This window comes from Tenrec ecaudatus, chromosome 14 (genome assembly GCF_050624435.1).
Source record: "Tenrec ecaudatus isolate mTenEca1 chromosome 14, mTenEca1.hap1, whole genome shotgun sequence".
NCBI classification, from domain to species: domain Eukaryota; kingdom Metazoa; phylum Chordata; class Mammalia; order Afrosoricida; family Tenrecidae; genus Tenrec; species Tenrec ecaudatus.
This window is the reverse complement of record NC_134543.1, coordinates 95436222-95454738: the sequence shown is the minus strand read 5'-3', so window position 1 is coordinate 95454738 and position 18517 is coordinate 95436222.

Sequence of the window (18517 nt, the reverse complement as noted above, 5' to 3'; positions counted from 1 at the left end):
TATAAAGCAACTATATATATTTTAAATTATTTTATTTGAATCCTATATTTCTTTCTAAATAATAACAATACTAACTTGTATTATTTTTTCTCTGAATTTGCCGTAACGTAAGTCGTGTTACTTTCAAGGCTGGTGCTAGACTTTTTGCCGCCATTATAAAATATAAATAATACAAGTACTGTCTGCTAAATTCAAGAAAACGTATGTATTTATGCAATAAATAAATTACTTACCTACATTATCTGAATAGCTGATTTGGTGACATCGCTTGTTTAACTAGCACTAGCACACAGTAGGATGTGCATCGTCTGAGAGACAGTTACAAGATGTTTTCGTCGTTGCCAATGCCAAAAAATGCCATTGTTCATTAAGTCCAAACAATGGTGGTCGAATTCTAACAACTGAACAACAATGAGAACTTTGATAAGTAGTTCTCGATAATCAGTTCTCAACAATTATTTGTTATTATTAAAGTTTAACATTATAAAATTCACAAAAATAATATAAAACTCATAACCTGGCGAAATAGCTACATGATAGCCGAAAACCGTCTATTCTCTTCCCATTCTCCCGCCATTCCCGAGCTTGTCGTGCATTCTTTCCAAAAATTGGGACTTTTTTTAAAACACCGCGGGACACGGGACAAATTCTTAAAAATCAGGACTGTCTGGTCACCTTAGATGATCTTCCTGCATTCAGCATCATTGCATGGCTGCGTGAGTCTAAAGAGGAATTTACGGACTAGTATTGGACATATGGGCTCACATTGGACTATGGACTTGATCTGGACTGGGCTGGGATGTTTCTCAATAGACTTGCTCTTTTATATAAAGCTCCTTCTGTTACACATTAATGTCCATGAATTTGTTTCTCTAGTCTACCCAGACTAACACATTGGCAGTCATATTATGACAAAAAGAATAAACAAAACCAGAACCCAAAAGATCAACATTTAAAAAAAAATAAATGCCACCCTCCCAATTAAAGAAAAACATTGCCAATCATCCTCTTAGGGGATAAGGTGATTGCATTGATAGCATCAATAATTTTTCCAATGACAGAATTTAAGGTACTATTGATATGAGGAATGCTAGTATAGTCCAACTGAGAGCTAATATCCATGAGATGTTGCTTTGTACTGATCGATTTCTTAATAGACTGAGCTTTGCTTACATTGAGAATGTTGATAGATGCTAGGGGGAAATTTCCTGCATCATCTCGTACAAGAGCAGACCCTTGCCTCTCAGACTCAAACCTGTCATATTAATGCAAGGGGAGCATTGAGGCACCAAATACATGGTGATTCAGGGTCACCTGTCATTGGACACCCACTAAGCCAGGGGTCCCACCCAAGGTCCAACAACTGCCCTTTCCACTTATACTGTAAACCTTTCCAATAACAGAATGCCTCATCTTGCTCCCACAGAGCAGCTAGTGGTTTTGAACTTCCAACCTTGCAGTTGGAAGTCCAACTGTACCCCACTCTCAACAAACTCAAACACCAAAATAGATACAGAGAAAGCTATCTGAATTCCCATCCCTGGCCAGGCTTTTGCCTACCTCTCTGGAAACTCACCTACCAACACCCTCCCCACCATTCACAACTCTGGTCTCCAGCAAGTTTCTCTGTGAAGGTATGTGTCTCTAGTTGTCAGAGAGTACTCCGTAATTGTTTGTGGAATGAATCAACAGAATATAATAGCCTCCAGAGATATATTGTTTTGGAGTTTGTGAATATATATTGTTGTGGAGTTTGGCTGCAATCAATATCTCCAACTATCAGTGGATATCAACTATGGCTATTCTTAGATTTCATTCAGATGAATCATACCCTTATCAATAGTAACATGGGTCAAATAGTATGGATGATATCAGATGGCAAAAGCAGAGCATTAAACCAAGCCCAGATTCCTTCTAAGACAGATTCCTGTGTGACTGAGCAAGTCACATGCCTATCAACCTAGGCTTCTTGGACCCTGCAAAAGGCCAAGAAGTAGTGATAAACGCCAAGAGGCTCTAATTCAAAAATTATAAAATGTTATATCAACCCAGAGAACATAGCTGGTTGATTAAAAAAATAGGCTAGATACATTCAGAAAAAAAATAGTGTCTATAGTCAAACTTATCATCAAGACCCAGAAAGAGTTGTACAAGTTGCTGAGAATGGTTGGGTCCTCATGACTGTGTGATGTGTGGGACATTCAAGAATGATTTGTATTGAAGATCACACCAACTAGAGAACACGATCAATCGGTGTGCCATGCTTTTAGGCACTTAAACAGCAGCAAGACTCTGGGCAGGTAGAATAGCAAAACTGCACTTTAACCATGGAAGTCCTCGGGTGGCATCAATACTTAAGCATTCCACCACTTGCCACAAGGTTCACAGTTCCAACCCACACGGAGGCACAGCAGAGGAAAAGCCTGCCAATGTGCTTCCAAAAGATCCCTAAAGCCCCACGGAGCACAATTCTAGTCTCCTGGATCACAATAAGTTGGAAACAAACCACGTACCAACTACCACCACCACCCTGAGTCAATATCCAAGGGGATTACAAAAAGTCTGTGGGAAAAAAATCCATTATCTTTTATTCCATTTGGATGACAACTGTTTTGAAGGCTCTTTGGGTAATTACTTCGCAAATGACTGGACTGGGTCCCACATCAAAGCATACCTTGGTGGTTCCATTAAGCCCTGAAAGGGCTACAAGCATCTCTTGAAAACGCTCTATCACTAAGGCAACAGGTGAAATGCGTCTGAGTGTTTGCTTTCCTTGAAACGGGGAGAAGACACCTTGGAATGTGAAGTAATATTCTAGAGTGTGCAGATAGAATTTAGCATTTGAATTAAGTGCTTAACCTGACATGACCCCATTTCTGGAGGTGAGCTGTTCTGTTTGTTTGACGCCACTGCCTGTCCTGGAATTATTTCCTAATGAAACTCAAGCCAGACCTACAAGCTGGCAGCTAGAATGTGGTGCGTCTAATGGCCCTGCGAGTGGACACTGTAGATGCCTTCCTCCCTGCACCTACGATGATTTGAAATTCTGGTATCCTCGTTTGAAAGATGAGGTGCAGCTTCCTTACTAGGGGTGAGAAGAGAAAAGACTTTACCAGGAATCCTGCAGACAGCCTCAGTCGATGCAACCTGATGTGTGCTAGACAGAACCTTCATTTCCAGTGGATGAAGACAACTCAGATTTAGCTGTCATCATGTCATATTCCAGATAGGTGTTGGGTGGTGGTTATGCCACTTAGTATTTCCAGAGTTGACCATGGACATATCATCAATACTTTACGTTCTTCTGGAATGTGATTTTTGCCACCTCCCCATGAGGAAGTGGAGTTGATTTCTCTACCTCCATGGATCAGGATAGAGTTGTGATCCCCAGAATGTGGTCAAGTGCTGTAGTACTAGTGCAGGTGCTAGTTGGTAGTTTAAACATATTATCTTTGACCCACTTCATTTCTTTCTTGCTGAAGTGAGTTTAAATGGAATTAATTAATTATTTTTAATCACAATCAAAGGAGTCTCTTTGTTATCCCAAAGTTGATCTCTCATCTCTGTCCTGGTAGCAAGGAAGGGGGCTTCTTGAGCCCCGTTAAACCAGTCAGATCTCTTCGCTGGAAATGATTGGTTCCACCCGCCCCTCTGACTGCTAGACATCAGGAGAAGGGCAGAACAGAGATCGGACAAGCACTCACAATGTCCTTAAGGAAAAAGACGTTCCTGTTATGTAAAAAAATAGGAAGGGAATAGTTTTGAACTTTTATTTGAAATTACATTTTGCTTTTTCTTATTTGCTTGTCGAAATTCCTTTCTGGAAATTTAGTCCTGGAGGGAAGTTCATATTAAAATTGAGGCATTTTTATGTGGTTGACTGTAATCTTTATGAGGTTGACTGTATATCTTTATGTGGTTGGCCTATAACATTAGGATTAATCGACAACACAGGCCAACGCACAGTTTGGTGCCTCAAATGGTGACCTTGTTCCTGGGTATATGTGACTTGCTGATTCCAAAATGGCACCAGTTTCCCCCAATCCGCTCTCACTTTTGAGATAGAGCACAAGCCATATACCACGCTTCACTCTGCCCGCCCATCAAAAAATCAGAGTATTTTAATGTAACCTTAGCTAGCCTGAGATAGAGGGACTGCACACTAATTTTATTTAAAGTAGTTGTGTTGTCCTAAATATGTAGGGCAAGTTATACTGCACTTGATGACCTTTGATACAAAGATATATTTGAACAGTGTGAATTACAAGAATTGGAATTTCCCCCAGTGATCGTTTCACTCTTATTAAGAACTGAATAGCAGGTCATTCCAATTTGCTCTCTTAGAAAGTGCCAGAAATCAGAGTTCTTATACTCTAAATAAGGAGCCCTGAGGGTGTAGTAGGTTATGAATTTGGTTGCTAACCACAAGGTCAGCTCTTCGAGCCCACACACCACTCTCCAAAAGAAAGATAAGATGGTTGGCTCCCATAAAAATTCACAGTTTCTGAAACCCACAGAAGGTCTGCTCTGTCCCATAGGGTGACTATGAATCGTGACTAACTGACGACAAATAGAGATGCCAATGTTCCAAAGCCCAAAATAGGTCTGTCAGATTCAAACTCTTTCATTAAAATTAAAATATTCCCTGTAACTCATTTTAAAGTTGTTTCAGTTTCCAAAAAAAAAAAAAAAGTGAAGGGAAAGCATTTGCATTCAGCCTGCAGTGAACCCCCTGTGAGTACAGAGCACGGGGGAGAAGAGGCCTGCTCTCAGGCAGCGCACTGGAAAGCGGATGATCGCAGATGCAGTCAGGTTCAAATGTAAGGCGTTAGCATCGGATCGCCCTTTGACTCATTTGAAATTTGTTCTAGTTTTTTCAATATTTTCTGCTTTCTTTTCAAGTGAGGTTTCCCTCTGTTTTGCTCTGTTATTGTTGTTATTTGTGTAGAGACAGTCAGTGGGTTAATGGAATCATGAGGGACATGGTAAGGGAAGGTGGTAAGGCAACGGGGAGCTGTGGTGGTCACTGCAAATCTTAATGCACGTGAACTGCATGCTATGTGAACTCAATGTCAATACAACTATTGAAAAGCATAAGGCAAAATGTTCCCTTCTTGATATAAAATGGCACCGCTTCTCCAAAGAAACTCTTGAAAAGTTAGCATTTTTCTTAGAAAGCAGCTCGGTGTCAGCCTCACCTCAGAAATATTTAACAGGAATTCTCCACTGTGTGTTCCGAAGTGCTGAATGCACAATTTGAAGAAGGAAAAGTTCGGTCTGAAAAATATTGAGGACAACTGCTATACCGCCTGACAGTTTTGACACTCTGAATTGCCCTTGCCCCTCCCATAGGTGTGCCTTCCCATTTTCTCTTTCTTCCCCTCTCATCTCGAGCTGGGTTCTGGCTTCGGAGTCTCCGTGTCTGCTGCCCAGCCTCCCATGCCATTGAGAAACCCCCGCTGCCATCTCGTCGATTCTAACTCATAGCCACCCTACAGGACAGAGAAGAACATCCCTTTGGGTCTCCAAATCTTTACATCTTTTCAAGGGTACCGTATGATTGGGGAGGTCAAACTACTGACCACTGATCGGCGGCTCGAATCTAACACTACTGTGATAAATCAATAAATTAGCATCATTTAATAATTGAAAATACAGTGGGACACCATGTCTAAGAAAGTAGAGCTGATGCGGTCTAGCCGATGCAATTTGTGAATCAGTGCCCCAATGACCCCAAGAATGGGCTTGAAAAGCAAGATGCCGAAGAATAAAAATGGGGGTCTTTGTAAATCCTGTCCAAATTATATTGGACATGACTGGGCAATTTTTGAGATAAGAAATAGAAGAGAGGTTCTGCTACAGTGCAGTTTGGGGCATAACTGCTACATAGTACTGAGGCACAAGAGACGCATGCTAGAGACAATTAGGAAAGAAGCTTCCAGGAGATGGCAGCAGGCCTCCTCTGACATGCTACTGGTACCCCACCATGGCTTACAGCCTCACCCCTAGGCTCAAATTAAGACAGCCAAAGGCTGCAGATGATTAGAGAGGGGATTCAGTTCTTCTTCGATGCCTGCCTGCTCCTCATCCCAAACCAAGTTGCACAGAAATAAGTGAACTTCGTTTCTGCTCCACATTCTTGAACATTGAAATCATTTCTGTAGCTTCTCTCTCTCCACAAGCCATACCTTCCCCACACACACACACCCCTGCCCCCACCCCCGGAGTCTCTCTGCGTTGTGTCAATGCTGATGCATAGTGACCAAATCTGTAGGACAGAGGAGAACTACCTCTGTAGGTTTGTGACACTGTAACACTTTATGGAAACAGAAAGCCCCACCTTTCTCCCGCAGAGCAACTGGTGGTTTGGAACTGCTGACTTTGCAGGTAGCCGACAACATGTAACCACTACTTCATCGGGGCTACTTTCCCCCAGTAAAGAAGTGTCTAATTTGATGGATGCAGTGGGGCAAGGCTGATGGCTAACTGGAGTCTTCTGAAAGGAAAAAGGAGTGCAGTTCACCTGTCTCTCTGGGCCTTGTAAGAGGTAGACCTGGACCCCCCCTAAGACGACTGGCTAAGTATACTTAGGATTTGTTCTGAAACCAAAGTGGCTCCTCAGATGAGCCTAAGTCTATAAGATGCTGGTAAGCGGGCATTCGGCTGCTAATACCAGGTTTATACCCATCACTGCTCATGGGAGCAGGGAGAGGCTGTTTGCTCCTGGAAAGACGCACAGCCTCCGAAACCCTCTGTGCGGCCTTGGAACTGACTCGATAGCAGTGGGGTTGTTGGGTGTTTTCTTGGTTTCTTTTGTTTAAAGCTTCACTTGGGCTTAACCCAACACATGGTGCCTGAAGTCCTATCATCACGAGGAACATTGGAACGTGTCTGGTCCGTTGATAAAACTGATTCTGTATCAGTGAAACTTATCTTCCTCCTGTGTCCTTCTCTCAGATGGTTAAAGGAAAGAAGGATGTAGATAGCCGTCCCAACCTCTACCACCCTGTCGGGATGAATGTTGTTCTTGCAGACCCTGTAAGCAACACACTCTGAACTCGAGTCAGGGCACGTTGAATGCACTGCCAATTTACTAAGGAACCAATTACAAGTGTTCTTTTTAGCTCAGCTTACCCAGGCACAGTGAATAAAGCACTGAGTGCTAACCACAGGGTGGTGGGTTCAACCCACCAGGTGCTCTACCGTAGCAGGATCAGGTTGTGTGCTCCATAAAGATTTATAGTCTCAGAAACCTTAAAGCGTCTGTCTACTCAGTCCTGCAGGGCAGTTATGAGGAGTCCAAATAGACTAGAAGGCAGTGGGTGGGTGGGTGGCAGGCATCTGAGTTTTGTGAGCATTTGAAATGGGAGCTGCTCCTTTGTTTTCTGAAACACTTAATGGTGGGCTTTTATGAGTTAAGGCTTTTCTGGTGTGTGGGGGGGGGGGGTGGCGTAGTCACAACACAGAGAGCTCCATCAAGGCATAAGACTGATTGGAGAGATCCATATAGAAAGCAGTTCTACAATGGCACCTGACACTTCCTCTTTCTCCCAAAGTGGCAGTGTGGAGAGAGCAAATGTCTCTGGATGTCTCCGTTTTCCTGTAAAGACCCTCGCTTTTTTGAGATTCTGTGCATACCATGATCATGGAATCTGCAGTCATTTGTCTATAGTCTGCAGGCATTTGTCTATAGTCTGCAGGCATTTATGAACCCCCAGGGATCATAAAACTTCTCTCATCTCCCTGACAGCACCAAGGAGGCTGAGGTTAACTCCAAAGGTGCTGGCAAAAGTGTTCATCTCCCTAGGTGTTTCTAGCTCAAGAAAGAATGTGGCCCAGGAACTTGGAGACATTTTTAGGCTGTCAAAACTAAGAGATTAGGGCCTCTCTGGCTCCTGGAGAGATTTTATTTACATACCAAAGACATGGAGTTGGGACTGAAGCCCATTATGTTTCCAAGGAATTGTCTTTTCACCAAAAAGATAACTACCCTTCCCCTTTAGAATAAAAAAAGAGGAGGTGGGGGTATCATTTATCAAGTTTACTTCATTTCTGGTGTGCCTGTCTCCTGTGGGGGACAAAGTTCCATCGCTCTCATTGGACTCCTCCAAGCACTGGGGCACAGGGAGCCAATACAAGGAAAAAGCCAAGAGACTAGAGAGTAGGGCTTGGACAGAGGCTTCAGAAAGAGTATCGAAGAACTAAAAATATCTGCCGATTTGTAGGATTGGACCTTCTAAGAGATTACTTGAAGAGAAGACATTTAGAAGCTAATTTGGAGAGAGTGAGAGTAGGGGGCTACTGTTTGGCCATCTCTACTCACCAAGCAAAACCAGCTGTGATCCCGGAGACGCAGGTCCACGGCAACCCCACGTAATAAAAGTGAACGGTACCACCCAAGGACATCAATGGTTGTTTTTTTTTTTCCAGAAGTAGATTGCTAGGTCTTTTTCTCTCCAAGACCCCAGGTGGACTTGAACCTCCAGCCTTCCAGTGAGCAGAGTTCATTAACTATTTGCACCGTTAACCAGGGGCTAGGAGGGTTGGGAGTCAAAAATTCAAGGCAGGGCTTGATGTCTTGGAATAAGAACTTAGTTTAGAGTGTCACGGGCTTTATTTCCAGAACACAACCAAAGAGACACGGTGGGGCCAGTTGGGGTTCCCTCACAGGCTTTGAGCCCCGAGAGGAGGAAGGATCATGGTGTTGTTAACAGAATCAGGAAAGCAGACTTCTGGGAGTGCCTCCTTGCCTCCTTTGAGCCAAGGGGGAAGATGCCGCCGCTAATCTCACCCACTCATGCCTCCTACACCAACCCATCCGGAGTCATTTAATTTGTTGTTCTCACCGTTTACAGTTACAGTCTAACTTTGAACAAAGATTTCTAACTTTAAAACATTTTGTTGAGAATCACTGCTGTGTGGCATCATTCCTGCTGGAATTTGGCTCTTTGCTTTTTTTGGTGTTATTTTAATAAGAACGAAACCCTAAGGATTTTACTTACTTCACCCTGCACTTGAGCCCTGCTCTGTTATATGAAGACTTTATGTCGAGGGTCACAGGTGGGGCTGCCAACTGGAAAGTCAGCAGTTGGAACCCACCAGCCACTTGGAGACAGATGAAGATGTCTTCTTCCATAAAGATTTACAGCCTTGGCAATCCACAGGGGCAGTTCTACTCTGTCCTATAGGATCAGGATGGATTGGCATCCACTCATTGACAATGAGTTTGGCTGTTTGGGTTTGGTTTGGTTTTTCCAACAGTTTTATTGGCATATAGTTCACATATCACGCAATTCAATACTTTAGTCACATTAAGAAAAGTTGTACAATCACAAAGAAATAGAGGAAAGAACTAGGAGGCAAAGGGTAGTCATAGAGATTTAAATACAGGCATAAGCAGATATAAATATATTTATAAATGACAAGGGGGAAATAGATCTATGTACATATATTTATAGGTTTAGTACTAAGGAAACAGATGGACAGTGGGCCCCTGCTCAAGTACTCCCTCAACACAAGAACACTTTGTTCTAACAATTCAGCAGTCTGAGATGCTCACCTTCCTGGCACAATCACTGAAGACAATAGGTGCACAAGCAAATGTGATGAAGAAAGCTGATGGTGCCCAGCTACCAAACGATGTAGCATTGAAGTCTTAAAGGCCTGAAGATGAACAAGTGATCATCTAGCTGAGAAACAACAAAAAACCACATGGAAGAAGCACACCAGCCAGTCCTGGTTTGATCATTGAGGACAAAGTGGGTGCATAAGCAAAAGTGGTGAAGAAAGCTGATGGTGCCCAGTTATCAAAAAATCTAGCACCTGGGGTCTTAAAGGCTTGAAGATAAACAGGCGGCCATCTAGCTAAGAAACAGAAGCACACCAGCCTACCCCGACATAATCGCTGAAGACAAAGCAGGTGCATAAGCAAATGCAGTGAAGAAAGCTGATGGTGCGTGGCTGTTAATAGAATCTGGGGCCCTATAGGCTGGAAGATAAACAAGGGGCCATCTAACTGAGAAACAACAAAGCCCACATGGAAGAAGCACACCAGCCTGTGAGATCACAAGGCGTCAGGTATCAGGCATCAGGCATCAAAGACACCCCCCCCAAAAAAAAATCCTAGCATTGTGAATGAGGGGAAGTGCAGAATGGGAACCCAGGCCCATCCGTTGGATATTGGACATCCCCTTGCAGAAGGACTGCGGGTAGGAGATGAGCCAGTCAGGGTGCAGTGTAGTAATGATGAAATATACAATATTCCTCTAGTTCTTGAATACTTCCTCCCCCCACTACCATGATCCCAATTCTACCTTACAAATCGGGCTGAACCAGAGGATGTACACTGGCACAGATAGGAACTGGAAACAAAAGGAGTCCAGGACAGATGATCCCCTCAGAACCAGCAGTGAGAGTGGCGATATCAGGAGGGTAGAGGGAAGGTGAGGGAGAAAGAGGGAACAGATTATAAGGATCTACATATAACCTCCTCCCTGGGAGACGGACATCAGAGACGTGGGTAAAGGGAGATGTCGGATGGTGTAAGATATGACAAAATAATAATAATTTATAAATTATCAAGGATTCATGGGGAGGGGAGTGTGGGGAGGGAGGGGAAACATGAGGAGCTGATACCAAGGGCTCAAGTAGAAAGCAAATGTTTTGAGAATGATGTTGGCAACATATGTACAAATGTGCTTGACACAATGGATGGATGGATGGATTGTGGTAAGAGTTGTATGAGCCCCCAACAAAATGATTTTTTTTAAGTTGTACAATCATCACCACAATTAGTTTGGAAAACACTTTCTTGAGTCTTGTACTCATCGCTATTAACTCCCTGCCTGTCCCCCGTCATTCCCCTGCCACTTTATTTTGGTTTTTGGATTTTTATCCTTCAGCACAAATACCTGCCATTGAGAATTCCCCAGGGAGCTAGCTAGACGAATACAGAAAAGCCTGCAAGACCTAGAACCTTCATAAGACAGAAACCTGTCAAAGAAGGAAAACAGGTTAATTTTTTCATAGAAAAGTGCTAAGACTGGACCTTTCAAAGCTGGAAACGTGGCAAGACCAGCAAAAGCATCAATCCATCAAGTTCCAGCTCTCATAGATGTGACTGGACCTTGAATTTGAACCATAGCACAGAAATCCGCTAACTCTCCCCACTTTGAGTTGTATGTTCCTTAAATACCCAAAATAGTGTTACAGGGGGACTAGGTTGAGTGAGGAGACCCAAGCGAGCAACTTACATTTTGTTCAGTCATTTCAACTCTCTTCTAGACGCATGTGAATAGCCTTTCACAACATTTGATCACCTCATGCAATTTTTATGACTTTCCATACTCGCTGTTCCTCAAAGCCACTATGTAGGAAGGATATAGGTGTTCCTCTATGATGGCTTTAACACTTGGTCTCTCCTCCCATGATGACTTGAGCTTCTGGTTTCACCAGTTTGAGTCACTATCCCAGCAGGCAAGCCACTAGGAAACCTCCCTCTTACTACCCGTCAGTAGTTCCGATGGTCACCCAAAGTGGGGAAACTGTGCTTTAAATACTCTTCCAATTGCATTTACTGGCGACCTGAGCACTTCCGTTGCATGTTTCCACCCCCCCACCACCCCGAGGTGAATCATATACAGCCTGGATGCTAAAGGATATACGATCTACCGATTCCATACGAAGACCTTTCAACAAATCAAAACATGAGTTTCACAAACTGAAACTAATTTCTTCACGTCCATATCCATAAAATACGTGCAAACATCTAAACACAGAATAAGTGCATCAGTGAAACATTACTTCCATATAGGTGTCTGTATTCAGATCAATAAAGACACATAAAGAAAGTTTAGTGGGTTTGTGAGTAAAAAGGGGATTTGAATTCTGATGTTTCCTATTCTAAGTTAGGAAAAATGTGAACTGAATTCAAATGGATTAAAAACAGTTTAAATTTTATTGGACGGTTCTAATCTGATTGGATTTGTAACTGGAAATTCTGTCAAGGAGGCAGTTGCTGAGTTCAAAGTATTGTTTAAAAACGAAAAACACCACATGTGTTACTTTAAATTGTGCCCCGCCAGCAATGATTTCTTTTTCTAATTGAGGTAAAAGTCACATAAAATAAACTATTTAAAAGTGTCCAATCTGACTGCAGTCTGTGCATTAACAATCTGCAACCACCCCTCTGCCTGCTTCCAAAGCACTTTCACACAGGAGCCTGTGCTCCTGAAGTCTGTCCCCATTCCCTCCGCCCACAGCCCCTGGCAACCACCTTAGGGCTTGAGTTCTTTTTGCATTTGCATGTAAAAGGAATTATATAGTATGTGATCTTTTGCATCTTTTATTTAGTTACTTTTTCACTTTGGGACAATTCCTACTTGCCTTTTAATTTCTCTGAATTTTCCCTCTTTTTGAAACAATGGAAACAACCTTTCCCAATCCGAAACAAATTCTTCATCACAATCACCTTTATGGGCTACAACTTTTAAGTCACTGAAAAAAATCTTCCAACCTTTTCTTAGCCTAAACTAAGGCTGTGAGAGAATACCCAGGAATACATATATTTACATACATTACACACACACACACATAAACATATCTATGTTTGGCAGATACAGATGTACAAATACATTTACGTATGCATTTGCACATGGATAAGAGCATACATGGGCAAAGATATAAAAACTTCTTAGCCATAAACACCTTGAAGGAATGAGTCATTGTGCTTGGGAACTTAGGACCAGAGTCTAAGCAGCATCAAGGTCACTTGGCATAACATAGTCTACAAAGACTATGTTCTACATCCTCCTTTGGAGAGCAGAGACTGGAGCCTTAAAACCTCGGGAGTAGTCCTGTAAGATAAAACTATTCGTCTCTTCCCATCAGGAGCAGAGCAGAGTGAGGCAAATCAAAGACTTAGACACTCAGTAGGAAGGTCCAGTGGACCCCACACTAACCACAGCCTCCCCTAACATGAGAAGAACCAGCCGGTGCCTGGTTACCATGACAAAGTGCTCTGATCAAGGTCATATATTACAATGTCTTCGACAAAGTAGGAGAAAAATGTTGAACGAAATTCACAATCATAAAAGATCACATACTTATTGGTTTAATAGAATCTGATAGAACCTCCAGTACATGACCCTTAGACCATGTTTTAAGTGGTCCAACATACTGCAGATGAAGTCTCGCCATCCTTGCTTCTGGCGAACATTCTGACTGCACTTTTTCCAAGACAGATTTGATTGTTCTTCTGGCAGTTCACATTACTTTTAATATTATTTAACAACACCACAATTCAAGTGCATCGGTTCTTCTTCAGTCTTGATGATTCATTGTCCAATTGTCACCTGCATATGAGGCAATTGAAAATGCCATGGCTTGGGTCAGGCACACCTTAGTCTTCAAAGTGGCCTCCTTGCTCTTCAACACCTTAATGTAGTCTTGTGCAGGAGATTGCCCCATTGACTACCGCTTCCATGAGCATTGACCGTGGATCCAAGCAAAATGGAATACTTCACAATGTCAATCTTGTCTCCATTTCTTATGATGTTGCCTTTGGGACCAGCTGTGAGGATGTGGGTTTTTTTTTTACCTTGAGCTATGATCCATACTGAAGGCTGACATCTTTGATCTTCATCAGCCGGTGTTTCAATCTTCCTTGCTTTCAGAGAGCAAAGTTGTGTCATCTGCATATCACATTAATAAGCCTTTTTCCAATCTTGATGTCATGATCGTTCTTATACAACCCAGGTTCTTGGAAATTATTTGCTAAGCATGTACGTAAAATAAGTTGGGTAAAGGGGAAAAAACTCTAATGTACACCTTTCCCGAATTGAATCCACTCAGTATTCCCTTGTTCTGTTTGCACAACTGCCTCTCGGTCCATGTACCAGATGTGCATGTAGTGCATATGACAAAGTGTTCTAGAATTCCAATTTTCCTCAGTGTTATCCATAGTTTGCTATGATGCATACAGTCAGATGCCTTTGTGCAGCCAATGAAACAAATATCTTTCTGTTTCAGCCCAGACCCATGTGACATCAGCAATGGTAGTCCTCTTGCCACGTCCTCTTCTGAATTCAGGTTGCATCTCTGGCCGCTCCCTGTTGATATACTACAGCAATCACTGTCGATGACCTGCAGTGAAATTTTACTTGCATATGATATTAATGATCTTATTCTACAACTTGAGCATTCTGTTGGGTCACCTTTCTTTGGAATGGAAAGAAATGTGGATCTCTTGCAGTTAGTTGCCCAGGTAACTGACTTCCAAAGTTCTTGGCATGGAGAAGTGAGGGCTTTCAATGCTTCATCAGCTTTTTTGAAACATTTCAAGTGGCATTCCATCAATTCCTGGAGCCTTGTTTTTGGCCAGTGCTTTCAGTGCAGCTTGAATGTCGTCCTTTAGGATCACAGGTCCTTGATCATATACTACATCTTGAAATGTTTGAATAGCAATCAGTTATTTTGGGCACAGTGACTCTGTGTTTACCTTTTGTCTGCTTTTAGTGTTTCTTGCTTCATTCAATATTTTGCCAAAGATGGACTCTTTCAATACAGCAACTTGAGGCTTGATTGTTTTTTCCTTCCGTTCCTTCAACCTGAGATATGCTGGGAATGTTCTTAACTCCAGGTCCTTTCCCTTTCCATTATAATACTTTGTTTCCTATATATGTCCTTTGAAATTTTTTATTCAGCTTTTACTTCATCATTTCTTCCAATTGCTTTACTACTCTATATTCAAGTGCAACATCCAGAATCTCTGGTACCCACTTTGATTTATGTTGTTCTTGATGTCATCCTATATTTCAGCAGGCCTTCTGTCATTAGTGTTCAATGTGTCAAAGCTGATCTTGAGATGTTCTCAAAATTAAGGTGGGATATGCTCAAAGTTGAACTTTGGTTCTGGTGGACTTATTTTAATTTTCTTCAATTTCAATGTACATATGAGCAATTGATGACCTGTTTCACAGTCAGCTTCTTTTTAGCTACAAATATTAAGCTTCTCTATGGTCTCTTCCAGCAGATGTAGTGAATTTGATTCCTGTGTATTCCATCTAGCAGTGTCCATGTGCACAGTCACTGTTTATATTGCTGAAAAAAGCTATTTGCAGTGAAGAAGTCATGTGATCTCCAAATTTATTTCTATCACCTCAGCCAAAATTTCCAAATCTGGTCTCTTCTTCTTTCTTTCCAACTTCCAATTTCCAATCATCAATAATTATCAATGCATCTCGATTGTATATTTGATCAATTTCAGCCTGAAGAACTTGGTAGAATTTTTTAATGTCTTCATCATTAGCTTGAGAGGTTGGTGCATACATTTTAATAAATTTCTTTTAATCAGACTTCCTTGTTAGCATATAGGTATTATCCTATCACAAACAGCACAGCACTTCAAGATAGATCCTGAATGAATATGATGTCGTTCTCTTGAATTTGTTACTCCTGCCATAGACACCGTATCATTGTCTGATTCAAAATAGCCAATCCAGTCCAGTTCAGCTCACAAATGCCTAGGAGATGGATCTTTATGCATTCCATTTCATTTTTTATGACTTCCAACTTTCCTAGGTTCGTACATTCTACAGTATGATTAGTGGATATTTACAGCACATTAAAAGTAGTGCTCCATCAGCTCAAGTCTTGAAATCTTCACTCCATCCACATCATTATGGTCAACTCCACTTTGAGGATGCAGCTCTTCTCTGTTGCATTTTGAGTGCCTTCCACCCAGGGGCGGGGCAAGGGCGGGGCTCATCTTCCAGCTCTATACCTGACAATGTTTCGCTGACACTCATAAGTTTTCTGAGCCTGGTCCCTCAGAAGGGGATAACCTATTCCTTATTCACAGTCCGCTCTTAGACGAGAAACTCTCCTGAAATCCGTTTACCTAGGGTGCCCCTGCTGGTAACGTCGCTATCAGCATTTCAGCAACACACAAGCTACCACAATACAACACACTGACACAGGCCAGTGTGTCGTGGGCAAAAGAACACAGTTCAAAAATCAAGGTTAAAAAGAATCTCAAAGCACTGAAGTTTTCTCTTTAATTTTAAACATTGTTCCGACATTTTTAGAATATCCCCATTCTTCTACCTGCTCCGTTAATGCTTTCTCAGTATACGTTCACCTCCTCTGGATTTTTCCTCATGCTCTTGCATCTGGACTGCTTATCTTTCCACCTTTTCTTTTTAACTCTCAAGTCTGCATATTTTTTAAGAGCATTTGAAACCACAGTTCTGATGCTAAGAGACCCCTCTTTGGTGGCGGGTGCAGGGGCAGCACCTGAGTCATCAAAGTCAGCACTCTCCTAAGGCGGCAGGGGTGCAGAAAGGCTCCTCAGGGTGAGGACCTGTGTGAGCCTAGCCTTAGAGGCATACAGGTGCACACCTAGGGCAGGACGTGCTAGGCATCGCACAAGTCTTACAATTGAATATGACGGACTTTCATTCCTTGGCCTCAGGCTTCCATGTAGAGGACCTTCCATGAACTCTGGAGCTCTTTGCATCTCTGACTCCTCCCTCGACAGGAGGGAGGCACTTGATCCTTGCCATCAGTAGAAGTATAACTTGTCTAGGTCAGTCCCTTGGTCTTCTTGACTGCTTAAGAAGGAGTGTTTCCTGATTGCTCTCTGTCATATAGAAAAGAGCTTACCTTTCAAAGGGGAATCCAGGCATTGTGCAAGTGTCCCCCTGAGTTCAGTCAGCTTATATACGTAATTAGGGTAATTTTTTAATCTCCATCTTTATAAATTACACACCTCTTACTTGGTCACAAGCTCTAGAAAGGAAGAACTCCACTATGGTTTCTCAGTTTTTCCTTTAATTCCATGAGCTGCTCCCAATTTTCCAATAATTTCTTCTTAGTTTCCGTTATTTTCCCTGTTGCTTGGTGCCAACCAAAGCAAATGGAAACAATACTGTTTAACAAAATTTCTGATAAAATAAGCATTATACTTAGGGGTATGTGTTTGTGGGCAGCTTAAAAGCAGCATCATTTGGCATGTTGTGCTAATCTGGGTACTTTACAGAAACAGTTCCACAGAAACTCATGTATAAGAGAGAGTTTTACATAAAGGTTAAGTGCGCATCAAGAAAACATTCCAACCCAGTGCTGCCCAAGCTCACAAGTCCAACATTGGTCCATATGTCTGACAACAATGCACAAAGTCCTCCTCCATCTCATAAAACACACACTATGATGCCGACTGCCGGAGGAAAGCTAAGTCAGTGAATGTGTAAACATCTCAGCACTGGCAGGGGTCTCTCCACATGGCTGCTCCAGCACCCAGGGCTGCATCGGGGTAGGTCTATCTGGCTTCTCCTTGAGGATGTCTTGCAGAAAGTGAGCCTTGCCAGCTAAAGCAGGGAACTGGCTAAGGCAGCTGCACCCTGGTCTGACCATCAGAAAGCAAGAGACCTGAGAACTAGAAAGGCGAGGCTCACTGAGCCATTTATCTCTCCACCCTTCAATTAACCCCACATGTGTTTATCGGCCAGGTTGGCACAATAAACTAACTACCTCACATGTGTAAGTAGAGCAGTCTGAAAGTGGACCATTAACTCCATTTGAAAGTCTTGACATGAGGACCTGTCATCTAGTTTGTCTCTTACTATGTACGTTTCCTTAATTATATTTGACAGGGAAATACAATTATCAAATTATATTTGATAATATGCCCTACAACAGGGTGCTTAAGTTTGTCCCTATTTTCTCATTGATAGTGTTTGTAGCACTAGGATTTACATCTCGGTGTTTTAGGCGTCTTGAGTTTGCTTTTGTCTGTGGGGTGAGCAATGGATCCTGTTTCATTCTTCTGCAGATGGAGACTGAATTTCGCCAGCACCATTTGTTGAAGACACTAGCTTTTTCCCATTGAATGCTTTTGGCCATTTTACAAAGACCTGTGATCCATAGGTGGATAGATTTTATTTCTAGATCCTCTACTCTGTGTCCTTTGTCTAGGTATCTATCATTATATTAATAGCAGGCTGTTTTCACTACTGTGGCTGTGTAATACGTGTTGAGGTTAGGAAGTCAGAGGCCTGGTATTTTTTAGTTCTTTGCTTATGCTGGGCCTCCTCCCTCTCCATGTAAAGTTAGTAATTCATTTTTCCATTTCTTTAAAAAATGAAGTTGGACTCTGGATCAGAATTGTGTTGCACTTACAAATTTCTTTGGAGAGTATTGGCAGTTTTACAATATTCAGTAAATATTAAGGACTTCCTATGTATTAACAGGGATTATTCTTTCATTTATTATGGGTCTCTTTGGTTTCTTGTAGTATGGTGCTTAGTTTTCTTGTACAAGTCTTTTGTTTCTCGGGCTAGGTTTATTCTTATATATTTAATCTTTTGTGTAGTTGTTGTGAATGGTATTGTTTTATTGACAAAATAGATGACTGTGTAGGTTATTTAAACCCCCAAACCAAACTCACTGCCATCATGTCCATGCTGACTCACAGCGACCTTTCCAAGGCTGTAACTGTTTATAGGAGTAGAAAGTCCAG